General features: G+C 38.3%; 1 long non-coding RNA gene across 1 annotated transcript; it reads right to left on the bottom strand.

Annotated features, from left to right (window-relative positions):
- Nucleotides 1–297: 297 nt before the first annotated feature.
- On the bottom strand, nucleotides 298–23,501 carry LOC132037769 (uncharacterized). Its single transcript, XR_009409990.1, has 3 exons — nucleotides 23,275–23,501; nucleotides 22,890–23,000; nucleotides 298–580 (listed from the first exon to the last, which is right to left on the bottom strand). It is a non-coding gene; the product is annotated as an uncharacterized LOC132037769 (long non-coding RNA).
- Nucleotide 23,502: the final 1 nt, after the last annotated feature.

Consider the following 23,502-nt stretch of genomic DNA (forward strand, 5'->3'; position numbering starts at 1 on the left):
ACCTTTAAGAAGTGATACATGAATGGAGTAGATTCATCCGGTATATGCATAGGTGCGCTAAATTTAGAATCGAGCCGTCACCTTGAACGAATCCTTATTCCAATGCTCGCTCTTTCCCCGAAGCTATATTGAAAAATATGTCCTTAGTTATGTCACGACCCAATTTTGCTAAGTCGCGCGGGCACCTACCTTTCCCACCTCGGTAAGTGAACCATTCTCCCCAACAATCTTAAAAACATGAAATAATAAATAAATAAATAAATAAATAAATAAATAAATAAGCTGAAGAGATAGAAATACGTAAGTCTTACGATAATGATATAAGAAAAAATGCGAAAGTAAGGAAATTCACCCCAGAATCTGGTCTAGTCATACAAGAGCAGCTAACTAGAATCTACAAGTCTGGAAGTAATAATAATAAATCAATTGTCTCAATATGTCTCAGAATATCAAGTAAGACATAAATAAAAGAAGAATCTTCAAGGCGCCAAACGTCCTCGTGCTCGCCCTGTAAGACTCTAAACAACAGCCCTCGAACTACTATCAGCCATGAGGAGTAGAGGTCGAACCGCGCACAGAACTCTGCATTCATAAAAGAATGCAGCAAGTGTAGGTCAGTACAAACAAAAAGTACTGGTAGGTATCATAGGCCGACTAAGATTAGCTAACATATCTCAAGGCAATAAAGTAAGATAAACAGGTAAATCAACAAAGTATAAGTCAACACGAGCCAATAATCAAGTACAAATCATCACTTAAGTTGTAGCATCTAAACCCAACTGTGTCAAGTCTCTGTGCATTCAATTCGAATTTGTATATCACAAATACATCACAAGAATATCACAATAGAAACTATGGTACAATGCAATGCAATAATGTATGAAGTGTGAATGCAATGCATATGCACCGTACACATGTACTCCGATGATGGAACATCACATCTCGACAGCATAACCCATGAGGGACCCGCGAAGTTCATGTACCCTCACAATTTTGGCAACAACCTCAGCAATCGCTACTAGCACACATACCTCAATTCCGGGATAAACATCGGACATCGGTCCTCACGTCACTCTTATCCAACTGAGCCCAGCTCATAACAGTGTTTCCTTGTATATCATCAATGTATCAGCAGTAAATCATGAAGGATGAGAATGCGTGCAACGTATGAGGTCAATGTCAATAATCAAGTCAATATCAACAGTACCACACATGGGTACACCAACAATATCAATAGAAAGGCTACACAATAAGCCGTAATAGAATCACAATGCTTGTCTCAAAACAATATCAAGTAAAGTGCTACAATAGCATTATCAAGATATATTACTAGTCACCAATATTTACTATTTCCACGTGGCACCGAACCAACAACATATAGAACAAGATAAGTCACAACACAACGGGGTCGCTATCCCCAATCACACATCAAGGCCCAATCTAACCCAACTTCATACCCGAAGGTTTACATGCACTGTCCGACAACATCGCCTAAATATATGCTTCGCTAATCGAAGTCTCACCATAGGGTAAACCGTAACCCACGTGGAAGGCTGAACAATAAGGTCTCCACAATTACACCTTTGTCTTTCCTTTACTTTAAGCCCCGAGATAAAGAAAGTCCAAGCACATTCGAATCATGAAATTAGATTCAAGAAGAACATCAATCAAACTTTACTTCTATTTAAGACTCAAATCCTTAACCTATGGAAAGGGGTTTATGAACTAGAAGGGTGAAATTAGGAATCTAAAGTTTTCGATATGAAATTAAAGCTATAGGTGATCAATTCCCATTAATTACAAGCTAGAAGAACCAACAAATTACTTAAATTTGGATTCTAGGCAAAACTCCCAAATTTTGGTATAAACCCTAACTTCCACTTCCATATATTAGTCACTAATTAGGAAGAATTCAGGCAATAAAAGATTCCAATTATCAATTCTATGCTTACTAGAGCTAACCAACCAATAAATCAAAATTACAAAGCCTAGAATGAAGAACCCAATGAACCCTCCTTCAATTCTTAAACTCTTAGTGAACTAGCATAATAATGGAATCCTAAGGTGATGATGAAATCATGGAATAGCAAAGAAGATAGAAAGACTTACCATCAAGATTTTCCCCCAAGAATCACCTTGAACAGCTCCCAATAACTTTAAAGTTGAGATAATAAAGAATGAGGGACTTAGGGCTTTTAACACTCATTTAATGAAATTAACTGCCCGTCACCCCCTTCCGCGTCCAACATACCGCTTCAGCCGGCACGCTTCGACGGTCCCTTGAATGCTACAGCGGTCATGCCTGAATCGCTTAGGCAGCTTCAGCGGTAGGGCGACCGCTAAAGCTGTACTGCTGCCGCCATAGCGGGAACCAGTCCCCAGAAATTCCTAAGTTTTTCACAACTCAACCTGAAATCCCGACTATCACCCAAGGCCATGTGCTCACATACCATATATGCGTACATACATGAAAACACGCGATGAACGCACTCGTGGGGAATTTCCAACGGAGGTCTCTTTGACCGATTCAACCCCGATACCTCCACATCAACTTACCAACCCAAGTCCCGAAATGCACCCGAGTTCATTGGGAACCGAACCAAATATATGCACAGGTTCTAAAAGACCATCCAGACCTCTCGGAATCGACAGAAAAGGTCCGTTTACCCAAATGTCAACTTTGAGTCAACTCTCTTTCGCTTTAAGCCCAAATTTTGTAAAAAGTCACCCAAATCAAATCCAAAAACCTCGGGAAGTGTGTCAACGGTCCCCTCGAGTCAAATGTGAGCTAATGAACTCTGGGAAGTGTCAAAAGTATTGAAAAGACTCTAACGACCGAGTAGGTCGTTACAAGTTGTAACCTATCATGCTTGTATATTGACATATATGAGTTGCATGTCAAAGGATGATTCGGGTTAGGGGAATTTAGGTAGCATTTTCTCTGTTTCCACTATGTCCCCAAGGTTACAACAACAATCAACTCAACACATGCAATACCAAGCTCAATCCCGTATCTATATTACTCAATCAATAACAGTCAATTTAGGGTTGTTTCGTCTTTTACTCAATTCGACTGTATACATCATAATTCAGCGAATATAACCTTGAACCATCTTAATTCCATAGATATAAAGGAAGATCTTACCTTCTTAAACTTGGGTTGATCATTGGTAGCTTGCAACTCGAGATCTCGCCTCCATTGTTTCGCTCCATAACTAATTACAATACTATGATATTGCCACAAGCTTCCCAAGCTAATTAGGGTACGGATTGGAGTGACTAATAATCTAGTGAGTAAAATATCTTAAAAGGAGTATATGGAGGTATATAGAGGTGTTGAGGAGTTGGATAATGATGAAAATGAGGTGGGATGGGGTTTTCATACCTCCATAGGTCGGTTCCACCGCCTCAACTCTACGGCAACCTCGACGGACGGTCAAGTTGCTTGATGGGTCGTCGAGTTGCACCGTTAAGCAGCCTCGCACCATCAAAATGCACTGCTCAAATAGTCTGTCCTGAAACGCCCATAACTTCCTACTCTGATATCATATCGACGAACAGTTTGTTGCGTTGAAAACTAGACTCAATGAAATTCAATTTACATAGGTTATTTATTCTATAGCTCCTCATATTCTAGGAGATAAACCTCTCTCAAGTTGCACCAAAATTCCTGTCCGGAATCCTGTCAAGTTTTCCCAAAGTTTCAACAAACTCAATTCCTTCGATTCGCTTGATCCAGAACCTTTAGAAACTTGCTTAGCACTCGTTAAAAGTCTTTCTTAAATTTATAAGGGTTCCATGACCTCTCCGGCTTATGTTACTTTACTTATGATACAAACGACGCGAAAAGTTTCGAGGTGTAATATCTTTCCCCCCTTAGGAACATTCGTCCTCGAATATGGGAGCTCATAAGTATCATTACATAACATGTCGTACTTAGGATCTAGTAGGGGGAATAAATATTAGTACTAAGGTACGTCAGGTGATCATCTTGGTTCTTATCTTTCTCTTAATCGCTACTCAACATGGATCATCAAATTAGCATAATAACTCCCATTCTTTTCCGAGGTCTGGTGTGTCACACCTAGGCTTCCAACAAAAGAATGTTCACAGTTCATATACGTCTATTATAAGTGTCGTCTTTCGTATAGATACAACTATCGTTCTTTACCTCGTGAATCATCGTCTAGTTGAGTGGACTCTTGTAAGGCCTCTTCCGGAGTGGTATCAACTTTAACAGGGAACAAGTGAGGGTAGTTGGACTTCATTTCTTCTTAGGCTTCCCATGTCATCTCTTCCATGCCCTTGCTTTTCCACAATACCTTTATAGAAGCCACATTTTTAGTTTTACGTCTGTTGACACCCAATTTTGTCCCTCCTTTATTTCAATTTATTTCCTGGAGTTTCTAAATTTATTAACGAGCTAAGTACTTTATTTTCACTACTATTTTTTATTCCTACTGCTATTAATATCCTTACTTTCATTTTCATTAGTTGTACTATCAATGTTACGAGTATTACTTTATCACGATTTTAAATGGCTCATCATCATTTCGTTTTTAGGATTCGTACTCGTTAAATTAATTTTACTTATATGCACTAATTACTATTTGTCCTCGCATAATATATATTGTACTAGTTATTGAGTTAAAAGCCCGGGAATAATTAAATAGAGGAGGAAGGACCAATATTTTTCAGCCAAATTAATGGCCCAAAATACTAACACAATATTCATTAATTCAACCAGCCCACACTTTCGCACCAACTGAAATCAACAGATCAGCCCATCACCCAAACAGACCAGCCCAATTCGTGACAGCCCATACCCATTACCCGACCCCATCCGGTCCACTTCCATTTCTTTTCTCAGCTAAAACCTAACGAAAAGAACAAGGCGCCGCACATGGTCATCGTCATCTTCTCCTCTCCATTATCAGCAAAGAGCTGAGCCCACTTTCAACCATGGCAGAGTCAAACAGGCCCGTTTTCGTGCAATACCCTCTGCCCCCTTGTCGTCTTCTCTCCTCCCTCTCTCCTTCAACCGAAAAAAAAAAATGAAAAATCACAGAAATCCTTTTCGTTCTTACAGACCATGTGTGGCTTTTTCGAGTACAAGCTTTCAATGGGTTTGTCTCTTTCTTCTTTTGTTTCTGATCGATTCACGAACGGTCTGATTTGAAGAGGATTCAAATTGAATCCCGCCCAAACAAAAGGGGACTTCGAATCTGAGAAACCCTAGTCACTTGGCCTATAAATACTCACGTTTTGATCCCACAAGAAGGGGTTTTGGAGTAGTTTGAGAATTTTTTTGAAAAAAAAAAAAAAAAAAAAAAAAGTCTCACTTTACCTCTTGATATCGGTTTTTAAAGATACAAACATTTTACTCTGTTTTTACTTGATCATTGTTTTGAATCTGAGTATACGCAAGCTCGGAGGGATTAACATTCGGCTCTTACTTTGGAATCGAGGGTAGATTCGAGGTTCGACGCCCAGTTCACTGCACCAACAAAAGGTCAGTGCATTCTCTTTATTTCGGATCTAAGTTTCGATTTGTTCGCGTTCTATTATGTGTTTGAGATAAATTTGTTGGATTCTCTTGATTTTTACGTGTTAAGTACCATGAATTTCGAATGTTTGTTGTCTGTTTGTTGATGACGTTTAGATATAAAATATGGATTTGTATCTAGTAGCTTGATTTGTACGATCGACGCTATTCGGTTTATGATACCAATCCAGTGTCTTTGACTACAATACGATTAGGCTAAAGTTGATAGAGAAGAATTTGATAAAAACATTTTTTATTATTATATGATCAAACCGTACCTTGTTTGTTAGTATAAGTAGTATCGGAACGGGCTCATATTGTCGAATTGTTGAGATGAAGAATGTATGTTCGATGAGTTGCTGTTACCACTAGGAATGTGTAGCTTATATATTTGGTAATTTGAGTCCTGTCCCTTTGTTCAAACATGAACGACCATATGCCTAACTTAAAAAGGGAAGATCCATTTGATTCTTTTACGTTAAAATATATTTGTCCAGAACTGTGTATGCCCAATTGAATAAGAATGTTGTTTTACTATCTTAATTGAAGTCATAAGTTTGTGTTTGTGGAATGTACATTTGTGTCAAAGATCTCATCACGTTTATCTTTGGATAGAGGAAGAGGTCGCTTTAAATCATTGTGTCCTTTCTCTTGTTTTCATCATACGCCTAAATATGTTTAACATCACTAATATCCTTAACATGTTAAAATTATATAATGAGCTTGTTAGACTAAAGTAGGAAAGAATCAAGACATAGTTAGCCTGCGGGATTCTTGTTGGTTCCAAATTAGAAAGTATCAACTTCTTTGTTTTGACTTCTTCAAATCCATCTTAAGCCTATTTTCTTTCCTTTAAAAAAAAAAAAAAAAAAAAAAAACTGAGTTGTTTGAGGCTTCACAGTGCTCCGTTCCGATTTTTTTTTTTAACTTAATCAACTACATGTTATAAACTGATCATATTAAGTATGGATTAGCATTAATCAACTTATTTGTATGATATCCTGTGCCATTCTCCTCTCTTCTTTGCTCTCGTATGCGTGATGAAATGTTATCTCTATTTTTTTTTTTTTTTACAAGAAAAATTATGTCTTCGGAACATTTCGTTTGATTGAGGTGCTGATGAAAATGATGTCAAAGAGTATACGTGGGTTTGTTCTTCTTTCGTTATCTTTTAAGAGATGCCAACCTTTAGGATTTGAAGTAAAAAATGAGAAATGCTTGTGTTTTAAAACTTGATGAATTGTTTAAGGCTCCCCCTCCTCCTAAAATCTCTTCGCACTACGTTAAATCCAATGATATATCATAGTTAGACAGTAAAATATTTGTCTGTCTGGTTTACTTTATTATCATGGAAATATTATAGTTGTGATTTCCATATAAAGGTATGACACCTCCGAAATACATTATTTGACTTAAGTAGAACATTCGCGCTTGCTACAATAGTATCACTGTTGCATATCTTCCTTTAGAATGAGGTGTTTAATGACATTCTCTTGAGTTCTGTAACCTTCTAATAAAATGAAATATTTTATACCTTACTGTTTTAATGAATGGCAACTTGATCTTAAATATGAATAGATTATTAACTGCTTACAATCGTAGTAGAGATTAAATGTGATCCCGTTTCTTTTTTTTTTTTTTATTTGAATCTGGTTGCAACATGTTAAGGATCAGTTCTCTTCTTCTAATCCGATCTTCTTTTAATGTTTGCATGATTACCGGAGCCGAAGAGTTTCACTTAAGACTCAACAACGCCGATGCCGCACGGAGCCAATATGACATCATTTCCGCTTTTACATCCGTGAATAATGAAGCCTGCGGGCGGTTTGCTATCTCCAGGGAATGGAATGGAAAACATGCTCATCATCTTTTTTTTCTCTTCTCTGTTTGATAATTTATATGTTTGTGTGCTGAAACCAGATCGTTATGGTATTAACAATTAGACCGTGTTTAATCATCTAGCGTCATTTAACTCTCGATATTAACAAGATATTTGTCGTATAGGAGCATAACACCTAGTTAGTTTAAAAGAGGAAGTCCGTAATATATCAAAAGCATGTATAAAAGTAACGTTTTTGCAAAACTCTATTTCGTATCATTTTTATGGGACGATTAACAACTATATATATATATATACATTTTTCTTTCTACATCCAATTAAGTTAGTTAGTTATTAAAATTGGCATTCAATCCTAAGCCCCTCTTTCTACCCAAACTCTCCCTAAGTTTTCAAACCAAAGTTTTATTTTCAAAATCATATCAGCCTTTTGTTGAAACATCATGTTAACCAATTTACATTCTATACTATATTTATGAACAGATCTTCAACATACTTTCTTCCATAAAATTGTTCACATTTTGCTCTTAGCCTAATTAAATTTGAGTCCGATCGGATTAACCATTATTAATGTAATTTAGAGGATGCCTAATACCTTCCCTCTAAATTAGTTGAACCCGTATCTAGAATCATTTGGTTTCGTAGACTTTAAAATAAAATTAACCTTAGATAATTACTTTAATTAACCTTAGGTTCCCTAATTCGCTATAAATAATTAGGTGGCGACTCCTTTACTTTAAATAACCCGGAATTACCCGGATGTTATAAACTATTTTGACTTCGGTTAAAATAGGGTATAACAGCTTGGCGACTCCGCTGGGGACTTACTTAGGTTCTAACCATAACGGATTTAGGTTAAATAGGCTTTGTGTGTTTGTTTACTACTTTATTTGTTGATTAACTGTTTTTACATGCTATTAACTGTTTTTGATATAAACTGTTTACGTGTTACTTGCTTTGATAAAACTGTCATTCCGTTTCATTTTCCTCCACTCCTGGAAAATTCACACATATTCACACACTTAAAGCGGTTTCGCGGTTCGCGGCCGTGCACTACTAAAACACCTTTAGTCGGATTGATCTTGTGGATTTAGTCGATCGGCGATGCAGTCGACAGCGATGGACTTTCCACTCTCGAGTTGTCGACTTGGGGGAACCTTGTGTCATAGGAAGCCAACTCTTAGTCAGCCTAAGATAGAGCTAAACCAACACCCTTTATTAGGAGCATACATTTCATGACCTAGGAGGTTTAATACCCTTGGTGTATTAAATCCATTAGATGACTTTATCCAAACGTCCAAGTGGGTCCACGACCCCAAGTGACACCAAATCATACTTTACGTGCATGTTTGAAGGGTAATTGTGCCTAAATATTGACTATTTGCTTTAATTAATTAAACTTTAGGAGGGAGGGATTGACTAACATTTTATGGCAGGTATGGATTTGCATTGGAGTACAACAAGTGACGGAGATCAAGGACACAAAATGGAGCCTTACGTTTAGATATAGGAAATTGCATTTACTTTACTTAGATTAGGAAAACTTTATGTTGTATTCATTAATATGTAATAAATACTGCATTACTTTGTACTTTATTTTCGGGAATTAGTATTTGTTTAATTAATCAAAAGCAACGGGATGACATATTATGGCACACTTTACCCTTCAAACAAACGTTAGGCCTACCTCTGGCACAAAGAGGTCACATGCATATTAGGACGCGTCATTGTTTGATATACTCGTTTGACAACTTGTTTGACTTTATTTGATAATTTATTTGCTATATGACTTGCTTGGCCCTATGTGATCATGACTTTATTAGATAGGTTAATGAGACTAACATCATTTGCACTTTATATTTCTTTTTATGTTTATTCCCAAAAGAGAGTTGATTCGTGTTGATACTCGAGCTGGCCGACCACCCTTATCTCACAAGGTCGAAGACGTCATCACTACCTCGACGTACCTGGGTTGTGCAAGGAAAAGAAATTATCATGACTGATCCAGCCGCATCCGTTTCAACTGGTTTGAAAAACATTGTGATCTCTAGCGATCCTCCCGAGACTTCTGAACATAGAAATACTATGCAACATGACGAACATATCGCCCGCCTGACTCAAGAGATTGAGGACCTACGTGGCGAACTAAATCGGGTTAGGGACCTGACCAATTTATACGTTACACTCCAAAGTCCACCTCCTGAACCCAGAACTGTCGCACCAAATCCACCTCGTTTTCCATCACTTGAATCTCCAGTCCCCGAGCACTTTCCTCCAAAATAACGCACCCACCAACAACAACTTTCCTCCACCAAATCCATCATCCGTCTATACCCCTCTACAAAGTCAACCACCCACCCACATTACCTGTACTCCTCCACAAAATCAACCACCTACCTACAATACCTACGCTACTCCTAATCCACCACCCGTCAACCCACCAAATCAATCACAAGTTCACACTCCTTATATTCCGTTACCTACCAACACTAATCCGCCACCTACAACTACTCCTCTAAACCCACCAAACCAACTACCTACAAACACCGCTTACAACACACCACCTCCAATCCAAAACACTCCCACTGTCCAAACTTATCCAACCCAGCATATACAGGGGGCACATTTTGCCACTCCTAACGCGCAGTATGTTCCTCCGGTATATGCAGCGGAAACACAAGCATATACCAACCCAGTAACAGTCAAAGTTCCACCAAGTAGATCAATACGAGGAAATGGAGAAAGAGGCAAAAGCAAGGGCGGACGATATGTTGCTAAAAGAGATCCACAAGCCTCAAAGAAGCAATGAGAAACCTTCAAGTTGCTAGGGGAACTAAGAGTGTAGAATACGAGGATTTGTGTGTTCACCGATGTCGATTTACCGTAGGCTACAAACCGCCGAAATTTGATACTTTCAATGGAACTGGCGATCCATATACACACTTAAGGGCCTACTGTGACAAATTGGTTGGAGTAGGTAGAGACCAGAACATAAGGATGAAGCTATTCATCGTGAGCTTATCTGGTGAGGCCCTTAATTGGTATACACAACAGGACGTCCGTAAATGGCGTGGTTGGAGTGACATGGCCCAAGACTTTATGGACCGATTCAGTTTCAACACTGACATCACACCAGACAGAGTCTATATGACTAAGTTAACCAAGAAGTCAACTGAGTCGTTCCGTGAGTATGCACTACGTTGGAGGTCAGAAGCAGCCAGGGTTCAACCCCCGATGAATGACAGAGAAATGATCGCTACTTTCATTGAATGCCAGGCTGGCATATTTTATGAGAAAATGATAGGTATGATGGGACAAAAATTCACATAAGTTGTTTGAATGGGTGAAGCCTTGGAAGAAGGAATCAAATCTGGAAAAATTCAGGATCTTACGGCTTTGCAAGCTGTAAACAAAGCCATTCAATCTGGTTCTATCAGTGGGCTTAAAAAGAAGAAAGAAGATGCTGCTGCAGTCATGAATGTCCAAGGACATAAGCCAAGCCAAGCTATTACATACTTTAACCACCCACAACAACCTTTCTACCCTTACCATTACGTTGAACCTTACCAAACTCCACTATCTCCTTACCCTGTCTACAATACCCAAGCAAATTACTACCAACCCCGAGCACCTCCACATCAAAACCCACGTCCATATCAACCTGTTCAAGCTCCTACTTACCAAAATCGACCACATGCTACACCCAAAACCCGTCCAAACACTGACATCAAAAATACCCGTAATTACACTCGGTTCGCCGAACCCTTGGCTCAATTGTTCGAAAGGTTGAAAGCAGCAGGCGTGATACAACCGATTGAAAGGAAAATTCCCGATCCTATTCCAAGATGGTTTGATGGTTCCAAGCGCTGTGCTTACCATTCTGGAGTCGCTGGGCATGACACTGAGGATTGCTACGGGCTCAAAAACAAAATCGAAGCCTTGATTAAGGAAGGAGCAATCCAACTTACTGGAGCTCGGCCCAACGTGGAAAACAACCCTCTACCTGCTCATGAAAATGCCAACGTGAACATGATCACTGTTGAAGACGATGGAGACGTGAAAGAAGCCATCACACCATCAACCTTTATCGCTCCCGCGGGAACAATCCAAAAACAAACACCAGTGAAGATTGTTGCTACAACTATTCACAACACCGAGACACCGACCATCTGGGGTGCCGAACCAGGAGAGACTCTGAAGAATTGGACTTGTACTCCGTCCCTGGTTCGCCGGGAGTCTTGGTAGATTTGAACATGTAGTGAACTTTTGAGATAGCACAATTTTTAAAATTGAGGCTTAAATTGTGCCTTAAAACTTTTGTTGTTTCGCCTCATCTTTTGGAAGCTAAAATTGCACAATCTATGAATGCATTTATGATTTTCTCTAACTGTCTATTTATTATTTTCTACTTTATTTATCAAATCTGCCAACTGTACGATTGTGACGTAAAACGAACGAATGAACCAAGTATACCTCGAGGGAGTAATAAAGAAATTAAGAAACAAGACAAGATTCCACTTGGAAGAAATTGAAATAGCCGATAGACAACGACGTAAACACGAGGGTTATTCAAATCAAGAAGACATTGAAAGACGACATTAGGTTAGACAACCTAGTTTGCAACCTTTCCTTTAATACACGTACGAACTACGCTGACCTGATTCCCGTGGTGGGATACGTAGGCAGCCCACATAGGGTTCGGTTGCATTATAACAGAAAATCCAAAATCCTTATACAAGGAGAATTACGCTTAGCCTGATTCCCTCGGCGGGATTCGTAGACTATCAACATACAGGTCAAACATTTAGGTAGAAAGCCAACAAACTTTTACCATTTACGTAACAGAACTACGCCGACCTGATTCCCTTAGTGGGATACGTAGGTAATCCATATCGGGTACGGTCCCTTTATTAGAAAATTTCAAACCACATGCTATGTACATTACGAACTACGTTCTGACCTGATTCCTTTGGCGGGATACGTAGGCAACCTATATAAGGTTCGGTCACACCACAACATAAATTTAGTACACCCTTCTGAGCCAAACTGGGGCATATTTTGAAAAAATTAGACAGGAGAAGAGTTAGACATCGACAAGATTAAGGCTACCAGATAGGAAGTATTATAGACAAATGACTTTTCAATTGTGTCACAATCTGAGGTTGGCAGAAATATTTTACAACCTACATACATATATTTACATATATATCTTTCCTTATATACATACACTTACATATATATTTTTCAAATGAAACACTTTCTTTTAATTGTTTCACTACTATTCATCTATCGAGGCTTGAACGGAGATCACAAGATCCAAACAAACAAGACGAATGGAGCGCCAACAACGTCAAGCTTCGAGTCAACACGAATCAAATTTCCCCTCCCAAACTAAGAATTTTTCTTTGAGTGCAGGAACAAAGGCTGCGAGACCGATAGTCAAGCCTATCAATCCTGGCCGAAAAGCATCACTTGGCTCATTATGGCCGTGCATTAAAAGCCAAACGGCTTTATTTCTAACTTTATCTTCAATTTTATTTTATCACAACAGCTTTATGACCTCATTAACAAGTATACATGTTTTGTAGGTTGTCAAGATTGAAGACGAATCGAATCAGGATTACGTGTCATTAATTTGGCCTGTCCCAATACCATCAACGTTACTAGCCAAACGGCTATGCATTTACTTTACTCTTTACTTTATCATTTTATTTTATCATCTACTTTACCAACGTTATGACTTTATTCTGAACTTTACAGGAATCTACATTCTCATCATCTACTTTACCAACTTTACCCTGAATTTTACAAGAATCTACATTCTTACTTTATCTACTTTAACTACTTTAACCCGGACTTTACGGGAATTTTCATCAAATCTCCGAAAACAGCCGGAGACAGCATTCATTTTACTTATATTAACAACTTTACCCCGAACTTTACGGAATTGGCATCAAGTCTTCGAAGACAACAGGAGACATCATTTACTTTACCTACTTTACCTCGGACTTTACGGGAATTTACATTCACATCATTTACTTTACCTACTTTACCTACTTTAACCCGGACTTTACGGGAATTTTCATCGAGTCTCCGAAGATAATCGGAGACATCATTTACTTACTGACCTCACTTTCGGGAAATCCTTCATCATTTACGGCTACACTATGACTTTACCCTCTACTTTATCATTCACTTTACCAACTTTACGACTTTACCCGGGACTTTATCAAGAATCTCATAATAACCGCATCATTAAGCTTCCGAAGACAACCGGAGACATCATCCACTTTACGACTTTACCTCGGACTTTACGGGAATTTTCATCAAGTCTCCGAAGACAACCGGAGATGTCACATGGCTATACAGCCTCATCTGCATAAGCCAAATGGCTACACTTTTACTTTACTCTCTACTTTATTACTTTACTTTATCATCCACTTTACCTACTTTGACAACTTTACCTTAAAATTCCACAGACATTATTTACCATCAAGTCTCGGAAGACAGCCGGAGACCTTATTACTATCATTAAAATCTCCGAATACAACTGGAGATATCCTCGGCATACACATCACACAAATCCCTGAAGACAACCAGAGACAATATTTGGACACACGACCTCATTATAAGCCACACGGCTTCATCTTCATTCTCATACTTATATTTATTATCACTTTACATTCTTTACAAGATTTACACTTTCAACTTTACCCGGACTTTATTACTAATTTTGACATGAATTTCAGTTTTGACAGAAATACAATCTACAGAGACATAGCACAACGTGGAACTTTATCTTACGCAGTGAACTGGGGCAAATTTGCTGAAGAGGAATATCAAACTCACAAGCAAAGGTCACGGATCTACTCTCGAACTCAATTCCGCCTATGTCCACAAACACGTGCTACGTAGGTTAATTTCTCTTTCATACCCATCGCTAAAACTCTACATAATCAATTCCCTTTCATAATCCTGTAGCTTCTCTATATCCCAGTCTCACCATAATTCAACACTGGGGCAACAGCATAGCGTCAGTACCTACCCGCTTCTTTCGAACTGCATACAACTTGATTCTCCCAAAGCCCGAGATATGTAGGCAACTCAAACCGTGATTCGGCCATAATTCTTTCTATCCCATAATATTTTTCACCAATTCTCCTAAACCGTATTTCTCAAGTTCTTCAAAGTTCATATTTGTTGGTCGGAACAAAATTGGCCGCTACGTCAACTTCTTCGCCCGAAAACTCTTACATCATCTCCGGTCGAAGAAGGGCATCTGTTGACACTCAATTTTGTCCCTCCTTTATTTCAATTTATTTCCTGGAGTTTCTAAATTTATTAACGAGCTAAGTACTTTATTTTCACTACTATTTTTTATTCCTACTGCTATTAATATCCTTACTTTCATTTTCATTAGTTTTACTATCAATGTTACGAGTATTACTTTATCACGATTTTAAATGGCTCATCATCATTTCGTTTTTAGGATTCGTACTCGTTAAATTAATTTTACTTATATGCACTAATTACTATTTGTCCTCGCATAATATATATTGTACTAGTTATTGAGTTAAAAGCCCAGGAATAATTAAATAGAGGAGGAAGGACCAATATTTTTCAGCCAAATTAATGGCCCAAAATACTAACACAATATTCATTAATTCAACCAGCCCACACTTTCGGACCAACTGAAATCAACAGATCATCCCATCACCCAAACAGACCAGCTTAACCGTGATGTAATTATACCCCATTACCCGATCCGTCCATCCCACTTCCATTTCTTTTCTCAGCTAAAACCTAACGAAAAGAACAAGGCGCCGCACATGGTCATCGTCATCTTCTCCTCTCCATTATCAGCAAAGAGCTGAGCCCACTTTCAACCATGGCAGAGTCTTTTTCTTTTCGTGTAATACCCTCTGCCCCCTTGTCGTCTTCTCTCCTCCCTCTCTCCTTCAACCGAAAAAAAACGTGGCATTTTCGAGTACAAGCTTTCAATGGGCTTTGTCTATATCTTCTTTTGTTTCTGATCGATTCACGAACGGTCTGATTTGAAGAGGATTCAAATTGAATCCCGCCCAAACAAAAGGGGACTTCGAATCTGAGAAACACTAGTCACTTGGCCTATAAATACTCACGTTTTGATCCCATAAGAAGGGGGGTTTTTGGAGTAGTTTGGGAATTTTTTGAAAAAAATACAGAAAAAAAAAGTCTCACTTTACCTCTTGATATTGGTTTTTAAAGATACAAACATTTTACTCTGTTTTTACTTGATCATTGTTTTGAATCCGAGTATACGCAAGCTCGGAGGGATTAACATTCGGCTCGTACTTTGGAGTCGAGGGTAGATTCGAGGTTCGACGCCCAGTTCACTGCATCAACAAAAGGTCAGTGCATTCTCTTTATTTCGGATCTAAGTTTTGATGTGTTCGCGTTCTATTATGTGTTTAAGGCTGTTGGATTCTCTTCAGATTTTTACGTATTAAGTACCATGAATTTCGAATGTTTGTTGTCTGTTTGTTGATGACGTTTAGATATAAAATATGGATTTGTATCTAGTAGCTTGATTTGTACGATCGACGCTATTCGGTTTATGATACCAATCCAGTGTCTTTGACTACAATACGATTAGGCTAAAGTTGATAGAGAAGAATTTGATAAAAACTTTTTTTTTTTTTTATTATATGATCAAACCGTACCTTGTTTGTTAGTATAAGTGGTATCGGAACGGGCTCATATTGTCGAATTGTTGAGATGAAGAATGTATGTTCGATGAGTTGCTGTTACCACCAGGAATGTGTAGCTTATATGTTTGGTAATTTGAGTCCTGTCCCTTTGTTCAAACATGAACGACCATATGCCTAACTTAAAAAGGGAAGATCCGTTTGATTCTTTCTGTTAAAATATATATCTGTCTTAATCGTGTATGCCCACCGAATTGAATAAGAATGTTGTTTTACTATCTTAATTGAAGTCATAAGTTTGTGTTTGTGGAATGTACATTTGTGTCAAAGATCTACTCGTTCGTTTCTGTCGGATAGAGGAAGAGGTCACTTTAAATCATTGTGTCCTTTCTCTTGTTTTCATCATTCGCCTAAATATGTTTAACATCACTAATATCCTTAACATGTTAAAATTATATAATGAGCTTGTTAGACTAAAGTAGGAAAAGAATCAAGACATAGTTAGCCTGCGAGATTACCGACTCGGTTCCAAATTAGAAAGTATCCAACTTGCTGTTTTGACTTCTTCAAATCCAGTCTTAAGCCTATTTTCTTTCCTTTTTAAAAAAAAAAAAAAAAAGAACTGAGTTGTTTGAGGCTTCACAGTGTTCCGTTCCGATTTTTTTTTAACTTAATCAACTACATGTTATAAACTGATCATATTAAGTATGGATTAGCATTAATCAACTTATTTGTATGATATCCTGTGCCATTCTCCTCTCTTCTTTGCTCTCGTATGCGTGATGAAATGTTATCTCTATTTTATTTTATTTTTTACAAGAAAAATTATGTCTTCGGAACATTTCGTTTGATTGAGGTGCTGATGAAAATGATGTCAAAGAGTATACGTGGGTTTGTTCTTCTTTCGTTATCTTTTAAGAGATGCCAACCTTTAGGAGCAGTTGAAGTAAAAAATGAGAAATGCTTGTGTTTTAAAACTTGATGAATTGTTTAAGGCTCCCCCTCCTCCTAAAATCTACGCACTACGTTAAATCCAATGATATATCATAGTTAGACAAGTAAAATATTTGTCCATCTCGGTTTTACTTTATTATCATGGAAATATTATAGTTGTGATTTCCATATAAAGGTATGGCACCTCCGAAATACATTATTTGACTTAAGTAGAACATTCGCGCTTGCTACAATAGTATCACTGCATATCTTCCTTTAGAATGAGGTGTTTAATGACATTCTCTTGAGTTCTGTAACTTTCTAATAAAATGAAATATTATATACCTTACTGTTTTAATGAATGGCAACTTGATCTTAAATATGAATAGATTATGAACTGCTTACAATCGTAGTAGAGATTAAATGTGATCCCGTTTCTTTTTTTTTCTCTTACTGAATCTGCTTGCAACATGTTAAGGATCAGTTCTCTTCTTCTAATCCGATCTTCTTTTAATGTTTGCATGATTACCGGAGCCGAAGAGTTTCACTTGAGACTCAACAACGCCGATGCCGCACGGAGCCAATATGACATCATTTCCTCTTTTACATCCGTTGAATAATGAAGCCTGCGGGCGGTTTGCTATCTCAAGGGAATGGAATGGAAAACATGCTCATCATCTTTTTTTTCTCTTCTCTGTTTGATAATTTATGTGTTTGTGTCCATTGAAACCGTATCGTTATGGTATTAACAATTAGACCGTGTTTAATCATCTAGCGTCATTTAACTCTCGATATTAACAAGATATTTGTCGTATAGGAGCATAATACCTAGTTAGTCTAAAGAGGGAGTCCGTAATATATCATTTCAGCAACTATAAAAGTAACATTTTTGCAAAGCTCTATTCTGTGTCATTTTTTTTATGGGATGTTTAACAACTCCACAAGAGTGATACATTTTTCTTTCTACATCCAATTAAGTTAGTTAGTTATTAAAATTGGCATTCAATCCTAAGCCCCTCTTTCTACCCAAACTCTCCCTAAGTTTTCAAACCAAAGCTTTATTTTCAAAATCATATCAGCCTTTTGTTAAAACATCATGTTAACCAATTTACATTCTATACTATATTTATGAACAGATCTTCAACATAATTTCTTCCATAAAATTGTTCACATTTTGCTCTTAGCCTAATTAAATTTGAGTCCGATCGGATTAACCATTATTAATGGAATTTAGAGGATGCCTAATACCTTCCCTCTAAATTAGTTAAACCCGTATCTAGAATCATTTGGTTTCGTAGACTTTAAAATAAAATTAACCTTAGATAATTACTTTAATTAACCTTAGGTGCCCTAATTCGCCATAAATAATTAGGTGGCGACTCCTTTACTTTAAATAACCCGGAATTATCCGGATGTTATAAACTATTTTGACTTCGGTTAAAATAGGGTATAACAACGTCTGCAGACTTGCTTGTCAAGGATGGAAATTGGCTCTTCTTCATAAGCTAGGCTATCCATGACTTGCATACCATTTAAAGGTACAATCCTGGAGGATCTCCAATGCGTTTCCTTAACATAGATACATGAAAGACGGGATGAATTGCATTTAATTCTGACATAAGTCGCAGTTCGTAAGCTACTTGACTGACTTTTCGAAGGATCTTATAAGGGCCAATAAATCTCAGACTGAGTTTTTCCTTCTTATCAAATCTCATAACACCCTTCATAGACGATATTTTCAAGAATTTTCCATAGCCAAATCGAAACTCTAGGTCTCATCGTCGTACGTCTGAATAGGATTTCTGATGACTTTGAGCTGTCTTCAGTCGCCCCTAGATCAACTTTACTTATAACCTCAAAGGAAGATCTTTTCCTCAAACTTACTCCAACTGACTTAAAACGGATTAATCGCGCGAATGGTGCGAAATGTAATATCTGGTTCGAGGTATAATATCCTTCCCCCTTAAGGACATTCGTCCTCGAATGTAAGGGGGGTGCATGGGGGGTATCATTAATAGAAACTAACGTATCATAATATAATTCAACAATACATGTGTACAACTAGTTATGTATTGGCTATCCATAGACATCAGTCCCGGTATTCGTGGTTATCTGCCTCATCCTCGTGGTTTAGCCCTTAATAGCTCAACGCTCTTTTGTCCATACATCGGCTATTGTTCCACTTCCCCAGACCAGTAAGGATGAACCTTCGGACCCTCATACTCCCAATATCATCCTTATCTTTTGCCATTGGCTCGCCTTTAATCATAGTTAGCTAGTCCCGCCAGGCTCCGTGAGTATTCTGTTCTCGAAAATTTCCTTTTTCTTCTCATTCTATTCTTGGTGTTGTGGAAAATAAAATATTGTTCATAGGAATCAAGGTCGAATCATGATGTTAGTCGATACCTCTACTCGGTTATTAGTTGAGAAGCTTCCCTGGCTACCAATGTTACGAATATGTCCTGAGCTTTAGAGGCAACTTAGTTGTGTACTACTTTTGTAGCTGCTTCTCCTTCCCCCTCAGTATTACTTCATTTTCTCATCCTTTCATCTGCATCTAGGTTCCTGAGTGCAATATACTGTCATTGATTTAGGGTCTTATAGGACGTCTCTTTCTTATGGGTTTTCTTCACATGTTTTTTTTCCCTTTATAACCATCTTCAGTGTTCGACCCTTTATACCTGTCACTGTATCCTTTTGTTGCATTGCACCAAACTCAAAACTTTATTCCGCCTTACTCAATTACAGATAATATCTCTCTCATTGTAAGTTCTCATTTTGTGTTTCCACACCTTATGCATCATCTGTGTGATATCTCTGACACAGAACTACAGGTAACAATTACCATTGCAATGTCCTCTAGATCTGGTACGCAGATTGCCTTAGTGATTCGAGCCTACCTGCTTCCCCTTATTTAAGACTATGTAATTACCTGATTTGTTTCGACTCGCGCCTCGTTTACACGTGTTTGTATCGTTGTCGCCCCTTTCTATATGGTGATTTACTTCACTAAGCTCCTTTCTCGCGTCATTCCTTCTATAGGAGGGCTAACTTATCATCTCATCACTATTCCTACTAATTGAGTTTAATACCTATGTACTTAGGATCAATGTCGTGGAATCTCCACGTTGTTTCAGCTTCCTACATTCTGGCTCATAAATTAAATTTCGCCTTCTCATGGCTCATCTTGTTGTTTTCGGAACAACTCACTTAACCTCCTCTTGTCGTGATTTGACCACATGGTATCTCTTGTATTAGCAGTCTTGAAGTCATCCATCATGGAGTTACCTTTCCTCTTACCGGCTAGCTCTGGGGCCAAGAATATCCTTATGAAAATACGACTAACCTAGACATTGGAGCGTGCTCATCTCCACTTATGATGTCTTTTACCTTCCTTCAACACGTGTACAACTCCTCGTTCATAGCTACGCCTTTCTTAGTCTACTACCAACTTTGGGGTTTCTTTACCTTACTTATTAGTGCTAAACTATCCTTACCGTTATGGCCTTATCCCTTCAAGTACACAAATGCCCAACTCTTGTTTCTCTTCCATTCTCCTTGATCGCGGTCCTGTCGTCCGCACCTATGCATCTTCTTCCTTTCCGCTTTATGCTTTCCTGAACCTTTTTTTTTCGCTTTGTCCTAAATTCCTTGTGGTCTATCGAGTTGAAATTTTGCTAGACATACATTGCTCATTCTTACCATGCGCTTTTCAGCCCCCCTTCTTGCTTTTCTCGAGCCGTTTTGTTACTTTCAATCCCCCTCTTCCAGGAGAGCCGATTACTCATTAGGGTACATATTTCATACTAGGGCGGCTCCAACATCCCTCAGGTGTCTAGTGAGACCTAAATGTGCATACATATTTTATTTAGCCGTGCTTAATATCATTTTACATCACGATGCATGCTCATAATATTGTCCGTCGCGATTGATTTGCAAGGACTTTCCTTTCGTCGCTTATCAATATCCTTTCCCATGTCTAATCGTTTGTCTTTTTATCCTTAAGTCGTCGTCTTAATCATGATGAATCCCTTATATCCATATTTCGATGTTAACTCTGACTTAACTTACTTTCTGGCACTACCGTCCTTTTTCCTTCTTTCGGAGACATCATTCCCTCGCGGCGCTTCTCACATTTAACGACTCACTTCTCTATCTATCGTGCAACTCGTTCTCAGCCAAATTCAACTTACAGAGTTATCCAGGGTAATGTATACGGGACTCCTATGCTTGTGTGGTCTACTTGTCAACCTAACTCATTTCTATCTATGATTCTTCGTCATTATTGCACCTTAACTCTTTTTTTTCTCCTAGCCCCCTTGTACCTTTATAATTATTCGACTTGATTGCAATCCAATTTATTCGTTAGCACTTTGTCTCATAATCATTCTTGAAACTTGCCCAAGATATTCTTAGCATTACTAATTCTTGTTATTTCTGTTCGTCTTTACTTTCTAATGGTATCCTAACTCTACACTCGACATACATTTAATCAATCATAATTTCCAATACATACTTCGAATCTTGTGCTATCTTTTCATCAACGTTACCCACTTCAATGAGCTCTTACTTACATATTTGTACCATGTATCCTTCCATAAATAGCTAAGCCCTAATTCTGATTTTCTTTCGATTGGGTACTCGACATAAAGTAAGTCTGGGGCCCCTTAGTCTGATGTCACCAAAAGGGAGGGGGAAATCGTACATTATATTGCCCTTATTAGTGAAATCCCGTATCTTATTCAGGGTCACGATTTCGTCACTTCTGCTTTGATCGCCCTGAATCCTCAAACTTTGATTGTTGCTATCTGTTAAGTAATAAATAGCGTTCTAGGTCCCAAATTACATACATATAGACACAAGCAATTTCAATGTAGGGGTGTAGTATACCTGTGAACAGCTTACCCCAGCTCTATACATGAGAGCTCCGATCAGATATACTTCGAAGCGGAACCCTCCTATCTTCACCTGCCACTCTCCTCCTCTTGGCCTGATTATTCTCTTCCTTTTGTACATATCTCATAACATACACAGGCGATCCCTGGTTAACAGACTCTCAAGACTGAGGACTAGCCAGTACCTCTGTGACGCTAGCGTCCGTAGCGGCCCTAACATAATGTTGGACCTGAGGGGAAACCGGCCGTGTCAATCCTTGTACTGCTTCTTTCACACCTTGCTCAATGGGCCCCCGAATGCGAAACTAAGATTTGTGACGAGGTCATAATCAAAGCCGGTGCTTCAGATAGATCCTCAAATGGATCCTCCTCAATAGAAGTCATGATCTCCGACAGGTCTGACTCAATCGTATAGCTTATACTTCTCTTTATCTCTTCCATTACCCTCTGACTAGTACTGGTAGGTGGCGCTGGTCTAGTATCCACCCTCGTAGCTGTCCCCACACTCCTACTAGCTGGGGCTTTCTTCTTCACCGATATCGTTGCCATTCAAACGGAAAAATAGAATCAGGATCGAACTTTCCTACGTTTCGGCTCTATCGCACGATCTAGATCATGAAGAAAGGAAACAATCCTAAATGTCCTGTAGCCTCCTGTTCATAAGTATGGCGCACTACATACTCATAAACAAGACTCTACCAGATACGGCTCATAGACATCCCTAGGATAGACCTGCTCTGATAATCTCGAGACAGAAATAAATAAAACTCAAAGCACTCTAGCAAAAGGTGGCTTACCTTAATGAGGTGGTGTTTGAACTTTCAAACTGCCATTGTCCCTAAATATACATTCTATCTGAGCCTAGCTAAGAAACCAACTTATTCACAGGGACCGGATAAGGGTATCATAATAGTGCAACAGAAGTGACAAAATCTAATCAGAAAAACCAGTGTTCTAAAAAATGAGAATTTGCAGATAGGTATGACTCTTACTTTCTCTTTACTCCATTTTGTTGGTTGTGCCTTTGGTAGAACAAATGAAGGAGTGGAAGGGCCTACAACTTGTCTCCGAGAAGCGCTCGACTTATTTTCGGAAGAGTCCATCTAAATGTAAAGATTAAATTAATCCTCAGAGATATATGATATAGAAAATTGTTGGAAGAGTCAGTTCAAGATTAATTGAACCTCCGAAATTGGTAAACGAAAAAGCCAAAAAATGCAAATTTGATTACTACAATAAAATCAAGTAGGAAATTAATTTTATCGAATATAAAGAGCACGAAAGACCAACCAAGCATGAAAGAGAACTTGAAAATGTTAAAATAGATGATCATAAAACAAAACCTAAAATTATGAAAAAAAGAAAATGGAGATTTACCTTGGGCGACAGGGAGATAGAAGAGGAGAAGCGACTGGCAAGTGTTGTAATTGAAGAAGAGGCGATGAAAAGCTGAGGGAAAAGGAGATCGTTTGTTCTGTTTTTTCTCCTTCCAGTAATAATCGCTTCAGAAATGGGTGTGACTAAAGAAGTGAAAAGGCAAGAGGTCCGTTGGAGAACCAAGTAGAGAGACGTAGGGCAATAACAAACGCATCTGTTTGGTTCCTC

Source organism: Lycium ferocissimum, chromosome 11 (assembly GCF_029784015.1).
Source record: "Lycium ferocissimum isolate CSIRO_LF1 chromosome 11, AGI_CSIRO_Lferr_CH_V1, whole genome shotgun sequence".
Taxonomy (NCBI): domain Eukaryota; kingdom Viridiplantae; phylum Streptophyta; class Magnoliopsida; order Solanales; family Solanaceae; genus Lycium; species Lycium ferocissimum.